We start from the raw sequence: 8,688 nt of genomic DNA, 5'->3' as shown, positions 1-8,688 counted from the left end.
GGCCTTCGTGGCTGAGATGTTTGCAATGCAGGATCTGCCTGATGCCAGTCCAGCATTCACTCTGGTTTCGGAGTGTCTCTTTGTCTCTTTCTTTGTCTCCTTCTATGTATTCTTGCTATATATGAATCGCCGTCAGGTATCTCCTCCTCGTGAACCGAACCCCTATGTCGAGGCAGGTCCCCGGCACCTGTCATGATAATGTTAAAACATATTTAGATTTTCTTCAAACATGAGAGTTAGTAGTATAACATATTTTAATTTGCATGACCAATATATATTTCCAAGGCACTCTAGGAACTATGTTGTTGTTAAGTGCCGTTGAGTTGGTTCCAAACCATAGCAACCCTGTATGGGGTTTCTGAGGAGCAGCTGGTGAGCTTGAACCACCGACCTTATGTTTCAAACTGACTTTGCAGTCCAGTGCATTAACCCACACACAGCACCACACCAGGACTCCCTAGCAACTATGGAAGTTACCAAAAAAAAAAAAAAAATCTTTTTTCTTGACTACTGATCTTTTAGGCATATTTCTTCTTCAATTTTTCTAAATTTAACACTGCTGTTAACTTTTTTCTTGAATTTAATTTTCAGTAGTAAAGCCCTTAAGTTATTTTTCTTTTATTTGGAGTCACTCCTTCATTTTCAACTTGCTGAGCAGGCAAGCAACTGCTTTTGGTTTCCACGGAAACTAGATTCCTGTGGCTAAGTGCATAAGCATTCTTGTTCCAACCTTTTGTTGCGCTATAGGACCTAATGACTTAGGTAGAAAAGTACAAGGTATTCTATGATGGATACGATATGGTAATAAGAGACTGAGATCTAATGGGACCCAGGGAACTGAAAGACTGGAAGGTACCAGTTGTTTCTCCTGCAATTGTTCCTTCAGGGTATGAGACAAACTTCTAGAATTAGCAGAAATGTCTGGTACAGTTGGTGCCCACATGCAGCTATTGCCTTGGTGGCTATGAAAGCACCTGTGCTGTTGGGTGCTGCAGAAGTACTTGCTGGACTTGATGACTCTGACAGTCTGGGGTGATTACTCCAAAAGCTTCAAGTTCTGTGGCATCATCTTCAAAATCCAGATCCATACTTTCAAGAGTTTCAATTTTTCAGCACTCATTAGTTTCACAAGGTATATCCACTTGAGATATGCACTCGTCAGATTTGTTCACAAATACTGCAGAAACTGGAACAGTTTTTGGACATCATGAATTTTAATGGAACTTCATGATAGGCTTGATTTCTTTCCCTCATCATTTTCTTTTGGGGGAAGTGGTAAATTACTATAAATTACTTTAACTGGTTTTGATATTAGTTGAGTACACACAGGAATTTCCCACTGCTCCTTATAGCTTGGTCCATAATTATTTAATAAAGTAATTACGATTAACTAGTTAAAGTGGTTTGTGGGTGATATCTTAAAACAACTTTTGCTGTATTGGGGTCTTTACTAGTAGCATCATGCATGGCTGTAGCTGTTTTTTTTTTTTTTTTTTCTGTTGTTTCAATGGTAGCTAAGTTATCTTTTGTTAGCTGCAGCTTTGCAGAAAGTGAGGGAAATACTGTTTTCACATACTTTACATTGCCCAATGCAAGAAGAATCTTTTAAAACTTTAATCCCATCTCTGTTCTGAATGAGGAAAATCCAATTTAGCTAGTAACTTCATGGAGAGTATAGAATTATGGATACTAATTCATTTGTTCAATGCAAGCTTTTAAATTTTGCTCTGTGAAGAGATGAGTACCTTCAGAAAGCATGTTATAATCCTGTGCATATTTCTTTGCAAATTCTAGAACTTTAGGAGTTCAGTAAATTTTTCATTCACATGCTTTTTCACATCTTGTTTGGTAAAGTGCATAGTTCTTTTAAACTTGGAACCATGGGATGAACTTTACAATTTTCAGAAGAGAAAAGAGAAAAATGTCTTAAGGCCAGATTATCCTTGGTTCATCCATGATCATGTTGGAGCTCATAATCCGAGATTTTTTGCTTCACTCTTTATCACATTTCTGCTGCCTGGCTCCAATGGAGGCAGGACCCCTCCAAAATCTACACTCAACTTGTGGTCCACAGTGGCTCTGGCAAGAGTTGAGGCCTCACAATACTCCACCCCACTCTTCATACTGGAGTACTGCTATGATCTTTCTTAAATTAATCACCAGGTCTTTCTTCTGAAGTTCCTGTAGGGTAGATTTGAACTGCCAACTTTTTGGTTAGTAGCTTAATGGCTAACCATCTGTGCCTTCCATACACCCCTAAAGGTTTAGAAGATACGCTAAAAGCATAGTTTAAAGAAAAGATATACAGTGAAACACTGAAAGCAAACATTAAATAATGATAAAGGGTCAGTTCACCAAGAACATGTAATACTAAATATGTATGTACCTATCAACAGAATTTTAAAATACACATAGCAAAAAGTGGCAGAATAAACAAATGTTATTTTAGTGACTTTAACATCCTGTCTCAGTACATGATAGAAAAAGTAGACAGAAAATAAGACTATATTAGACTTAAAAAAATCATCAATTATTTTTATCTAATTGACATTTAAGAACATTTCACCCAACAAGAGTTAAATACACATTCTTTTCAAGTATGCATACAATGTTCACCAATATAGATCATATTCTAGGCCATAAAGCAAACCTTAACAAATTGAAATTATATGAAATATGTTCTCAAATCATGGTGTAATTAAAGTAGCAATAAGTAACAGAAAGATATTTTGAAAATCATCAAATATTTAGAAATTAAACAACACATAAATGGTGCTGTAGGATAAGCACTGGACTGCTAACTGCAAGGTTGGCAGGTCAAACCACCAGCTGCTCCTCAGAAATCATATACTGGGTTGCTACGAATCATAGCGACCCTGTACAGGGTTTCTGAGGCTGTAAATCTTTACGGGAGCAGAAAGCCTCATCTTTCTCCTGCGGAGTGGCTGGTAGTTTCGAACTGCTGGCCTTGCGGTTCACAACCCGGTTCATAACCATTACGCTACTAGAGTCAAAACTAAAAGAAGTTGTAAAATATCTTTAACTGAATGAAAATAAAAATGCAAATTATAACAATTTGTGAAAAACAGTTAAAGCTGCACTTTGAGGAAAATTTGGAACATTAAGAAGAAAGTTTTTAAATCTATTCACTGTCTAAGCTTCCACCTTAATAAAACAGAAAATAGAAGCAATATAAACCAAAGCAGAAAGAAAAAGGTAAATAAAGAGCAGATATAAATGCTAGTGAAAGCATACAATCAGTTGACAGCTCTTTCTGCCATCATAATGATGGCTTGAACATACTAGCCAATGCTCTTAAAGAGTATTGATATTGACAAGAAGAAAAGCAATTGTCTTGTTCCTTTTTAGATTATGCTTAAAGTGATTTTGGAGTCCTGGTGTGGTGCTGTGGGTTAATGTGCCAGACTGCAAAGCCGTTTGAACTACAAGGTCGGAGGTTCAAGCTCACCAGCTGCTCCTTAGAAACCCTATACAGGGTCACTATGGGTCAGAATCGACTCGATGACACTTAACAACAACAACAAAAAAAAGTGATTTCATTCATATAACATTCTGGAAAAGGCAAAATTATATGAATAGAAACAGGTCAGTAACCACCAGGACTAGGGGTTGTGAAAGCAATTGGATGACAAAAAGACGTGAGGACATTTTCCTAGGTGATGGAATTGTTCTTTATGCCTAGACTGTAATGCTATGCTACAACTGTTCCAAAATTTTGTTGCCAAAATTGTTCATTAAAATGAATGAATTTTACCATGTACAAATTATAAATGAATAAAAAGAAAAGGAAAGAAGGATGAGGAAGTTCTCCATGAAAGGCAGAGGTTTTCCAGGATATCTCCCCTTCCCCTCACTTGTTGTTGTTAGGTGCCATTGAGTTGGTAAAACTCATAGTGACCCTATGCATAACAGAATGAAATACTGCCCCATCCTGGGCCAACCTCACAATTATTGCCATACTTGAGCCCATTGATGCTGTCACTCACTGGGGGTCTTCCTCTTTTTCTCTGACCCTCCACCTTATAAAACATGATATCCTTCTCCAGTGACTGGTCCCTCCTGACAATATGTCTGAAGTATGAAGTATGAGAGATGAAGTCTGGCCATTCTGGCCTCCAAGGAGCATTCTGGCTGTACTTCTTCCAACACAGATCTGTTGGTTCTTTTGGCAGCCCATGGCACTTTCAGTATTCTCATCCAACACCATAACTCAAAAGCATCAATTCTTCTATGTCTTCCTTATTCACTGTCCAGCTTTCGCATGCATATGAGGTTATTGAAAATACCATGAAATGGATCAGGCACACCTTAGTCCTCAAGCTGACTTCTTTGCTCTTCAACACTTTAAAAAGGTCTTGTACAACAGATTTGCCTAATGCAATACGTCATTTGATTTCTTGACTGCTGCTTCCATGAGTGTTGATGGTTGACCCAAGAAAAATGAAGCCCTTGACAACTTCAATCTTTTCTCCATTGATAAGAATGTTGTTTATTGGTCCAGTGGTGCTTTACATTGAGATGCAATCCATACTGAAGGCTATGGTCTTTGATCTGCATCAGTAAATATTTTAAGTCCTCTTCACTTTGAGCAAGCAAGGTTGTATCATCTGCATATTGCAGATTGTTAATGGGTTTTCCTCTAATCCTGATGCCATGTTACCAAGGGGGATATTGGACTGTTGTTACACAATGGAGATAAAGAAAAGTATGTCCTGGTGTGACACTGTAGAATAAGCATCGACCACAAGGTCAGTTTGAACCACATGGTCGGCAGTTCAAATTCACCAGCCACTCCTTAGAAACCCTCTACAAGGTTGCTATGAGTCCAAACCAACGCAATGGCATTTAACAGGAAATCCCTTAAAATGTCTCTTAGCACTATTATGCCCTGTGAGTAATGTGAATGGAAAACTGGTAGTGGTGGTGATTATGTGCTGTGGAGTCGGTCCTGACTCATAGCGACCCTGTATAAGGTTTCTGAGGCTATAAATCTTTACCGGAGCAGAAAGCTGGTAGTTTTGAAATGGTGACCATAAGATTAGCAGCCTGACTTGTAGCCATTATGCTACCAGAGTTCCTTAATGGAAAACTACAACAACCCAAACCAGACACTAATAGCCTAGACATTTTATAATGAAGGGTTACTCCACCAGGAAAAGAACCATGACCAGCTGAGATGATTTCTAGGGGCAAAGGGAAAATGAAAGGAGCCCTGCTGTGGCACTGTAGTATAAGCACTGGATTGCTACTTGCAAGGTCAGTGGTTCAAACCCACCAGTTATTCCTTGGAAACCCTGTACAGGATTGTTATGAGCTGGTACCTACTCAGTGGCACTTAACCACCACACTGGAAGATAGTTGTAAATACTAGTTACAACCAGTTATACAAATGAGGACTATAATTGTTATGAGTACCTCTTCCTTGTTTTGTTATGAATATATTTGTGTGCATATATAAAATATCTTTGTTTTTCTTTTCTTTTTTTTTCCCATAGAAATATAAGATGCAAAAGAAGTTAGTGCATTTCATTTATAAATTTTTAGGTATATCAAGTTAGAAGTAGGACTTTGTCATTGTCTTTATTTGGAGATTATGATTTAAGAGATGTATATGGGTGCCAAATTGACAGGGGTAGACTATGATGGTTAAATTTATGTATTAATGGGGTGGACAATGATGCCCAGTGGTTTGGCGAAACACTAGACTAGTTATTATTCCATGATGTAAATGATGTGATGAAATATAATCATATTTCATACTGTACTATTATGCAATCAATCAATCAGGTGAAAGGAGAGTTCCCTTAGGTGTGGTCTGCCTCCAGATTATAAATAGGTATTTTTGCAGAACTTTATCTCTCCTGACTCTGCACTATTCCTGTTGTCTGACCTCCAACCTGCCACTTGACCTATAGATTCTAGATTTGCCAGTGAGCACTGGACTGCAAGGTCAGTTTGAACTACAAGGATGGCGGTTCAAACTCACCGGCTGCTCACTCAAAACCCTATACAGGGTTGTTTTCAGTTGGAACCAACTTGATGGCACACAAGAAGTCCCCACAATTGTGAGCCAGTCCCTTTAAATAAATCAGTGTCTCTCTCTCTCTTTCTCTCTCCCTATATGGAACCCTATGATGCAGTGGTTAATGCACCCTGTCACTAACCCATAGATGTGGCAGTCTGCTTCTGTAAATACTTATTACATTGGAAACCCTATAAGATAGTTCTGTTCCTAGGGTCACTGAGAGTTATAATTGACTTGATGGCAACAGGTTTACATATAGAAGGGGGCTTCACAAAGTTGATGGAAAAATTCCATTATCTTTTCATTCAATTTTCCATGAACTTTTTGAATTCCCCTTGTATATATATATGATTCTGTTTCTCTATAAAACCCTGGTGTGGCACTGTAGGATCAACACTGGACTTCGAACCACAAAGTCAACAATTAAAACCCACCAGCTGCTCCTTGGAAACCCTATAGAGGGTATCTATGAGTCAGAACTGACTTGATGGCACTTATCAACAACAAGACAACATTTAGCAAATTATAAGAAAAGACTGCCTGGAAGTCATCTTGTGAATCTTTAGTATTCTTCTGAGTTTATACCTAAACATGAATCCTGTATGCTATTGTTTGTACACAGATTTATGGATCACTATTAAAACACCATCTGGAAAAGCAAATGCTCTTTGAAGTCTATAGAGAAAAGCAGCAGATGGAAGTTTATAAAGCTATTGTTCTCCAAAGTCCTTAATCTAAAATATACTTACATAAGACAAGGAAACAGTTCACTCAGTATGTCTAGGCTTTGCTATCAATAAAATGTACATGGACAAGCATGTCAAGTACTTACAACAGGTGGAGGAAATCCCCAAGAAAAATCCAAAAGTGGCCACTTTATAAAAATATAAGCACAGACTGAAGTAAAAGGCAGACCATTTCATGTTGAATAAAAAGTCTAAGATTTATTATGGCAAAAATTTACATACAAGGTGATGTTCTCGATAAGAGCAAGATGCATAGATGTTCACAATCCTGCCCCCAAGTACCAGAGATTATATAGAGGAATAATGTGGGTTTGAAGTCCTGGTGTGTTTAAGTCTGACTCCACAGCACTTAACAACAATATGTGTTTATTATTCAACTTCCCTTCTCTCAAATTCAAAATGTCTAAGTGTTATAATTTATATAACACTTCATTGATGACATTTTGTGTGGGTCATTGTCTGCTAGTTTTTTCTGAGAGTGGCAAAGTTTGTCCGTACTGTGTTGTTTCAGGCCTAGAGGCAGTTTATAGGTTCTGGATTGGTCACATCCTCATTTGTCCTTCCAACAAAGCATAAACATACAAGCCAGTATGGTCAGCAAAATAAAGACCTCCAAGATGTTTAGGTTCAAATCTGTGTATTACATTACCTTGTGTGGTGTTGTTGGACTGCTAACCGCAAGGTTGGTGGTTCAAACACACCAGTCACTCCTCAGAAACCCTATACAGTGTCACTATGAGTGGGAACCAACTTGATGTCACTTAACACAATGGAAAAGGAGCTTTGCAGATGTGATTGAGGGTATGAGCCTTGAAATGAGACAATTATTTTGTATTATCCAGGTGGGTCCAATATACTCACATGAGTCTGTAAAAGTGGAGAACGTTCTCAGACTGCAATGAAAGAGATTGACAACAGAAGAGGAAGAGAGATGGCATGGTGAAGGGTACTGCTGCTGGTTATGAAATGTGTGCAAGACCATGAGAAGCCTATAGACACTCAGAGCAGCTCCTAGCTGGCAGGAAATAGAGCTATCAAGCCCACAATTGCATAGAACTGAATTCTGCCAACAAATGGACCCTTCCCTTGTTTTGTTAGTTTGGTTGAATTTAGCTCTGACTCATAGCAACCTTCATTTACAACAGACTCATGTACTAAAGAGCAAAACATTTCCAGTCCTATACCATCTTTACAATCACTGCTATGTTTGAGACCATTGTGGCCACTGTGTATTCTTTCAACCCAAGTGGTTTATCTTCCATCAGTGTTCTGTTGTGATCCAAAGGTTTTCACTGTCTAATTTTTAGAAGTAGACCACCAGGCCTTTCTTCCTACTCTTAGTTTGAAAACTCTGTTGAAACCTATCCACAATGGATGACCTGCTGGAATTTGAAAAATGAGGTAGCTTAGCTTCCTGCATCATAGCAACATGAAAACTATCAGAATACAACAAACTTACATATGGGTGGTAGGGATCCTCCTCTAAAATCCCCAGAATGGAGGGCAGACCTGCTGACATCTTGATTTTAGACCAGTGAGAACCATGTCTAACTTCTGACCAAAAGAACTGTAAGATAATAAATTTGGGATGTTTAAACAACTAAGTTTGTAATAATTTGTTACAGCAATCATAGAAAACTAACATAAGCAAGAAGCCCTAAGTTGCCTCTTTTCAAAAGGTTAAAGTGTCTTAATCACTATTTTAAATCTGTGGATCACAACCCATGAGTCTATGAGCTGTGATAATCATTTGAAAAAAAAAAAAAAAGAAAGAAACTATCAGAGTGCATTGTTGCAGACCGTGTAAGACTAGTCAGAGGTTCGAAGCCCTCTAGGGCTGAGTGTAACAAATGAGGCCACTGGCAGTTAATGGAAAATTGCTTTCATCTTAATATT

General features: G+C 38.2%; 1 pseudogene; it reads right to left on the bottom strand.

Annotated features, from left to right (window-relative positions):
* Positions 1-688: 688 nt before the first annotated feature.
* LOC102818486 lies at positions 689-1,859 on the bottom strand (annotated as a pseudogene).
* Positions 1,860-8,688: the final 6,829 nt, after the last annotated feature.

This window comes from Chrysochloris asiatica, unplaced genomic scaffold, assembly GCF_000296735.1.
Source record: "Chrysochloris asiatica unplaced genomic scaffold, ChrAsi1.0 scaffold00363, whole genome shotgun sequence".
Classification (NCBI taxonomy): Eukaryota; Metazoa; Chordata; class Mammalia; order Afrosoricida; family Chrysochloridae; genus Chrysochloris; species Chrysochloris asiatica.
Note: the sequence above shows the minus strand (reverse complement) of the source record. Positions and strands in the feature narration are given on the sequence as shown.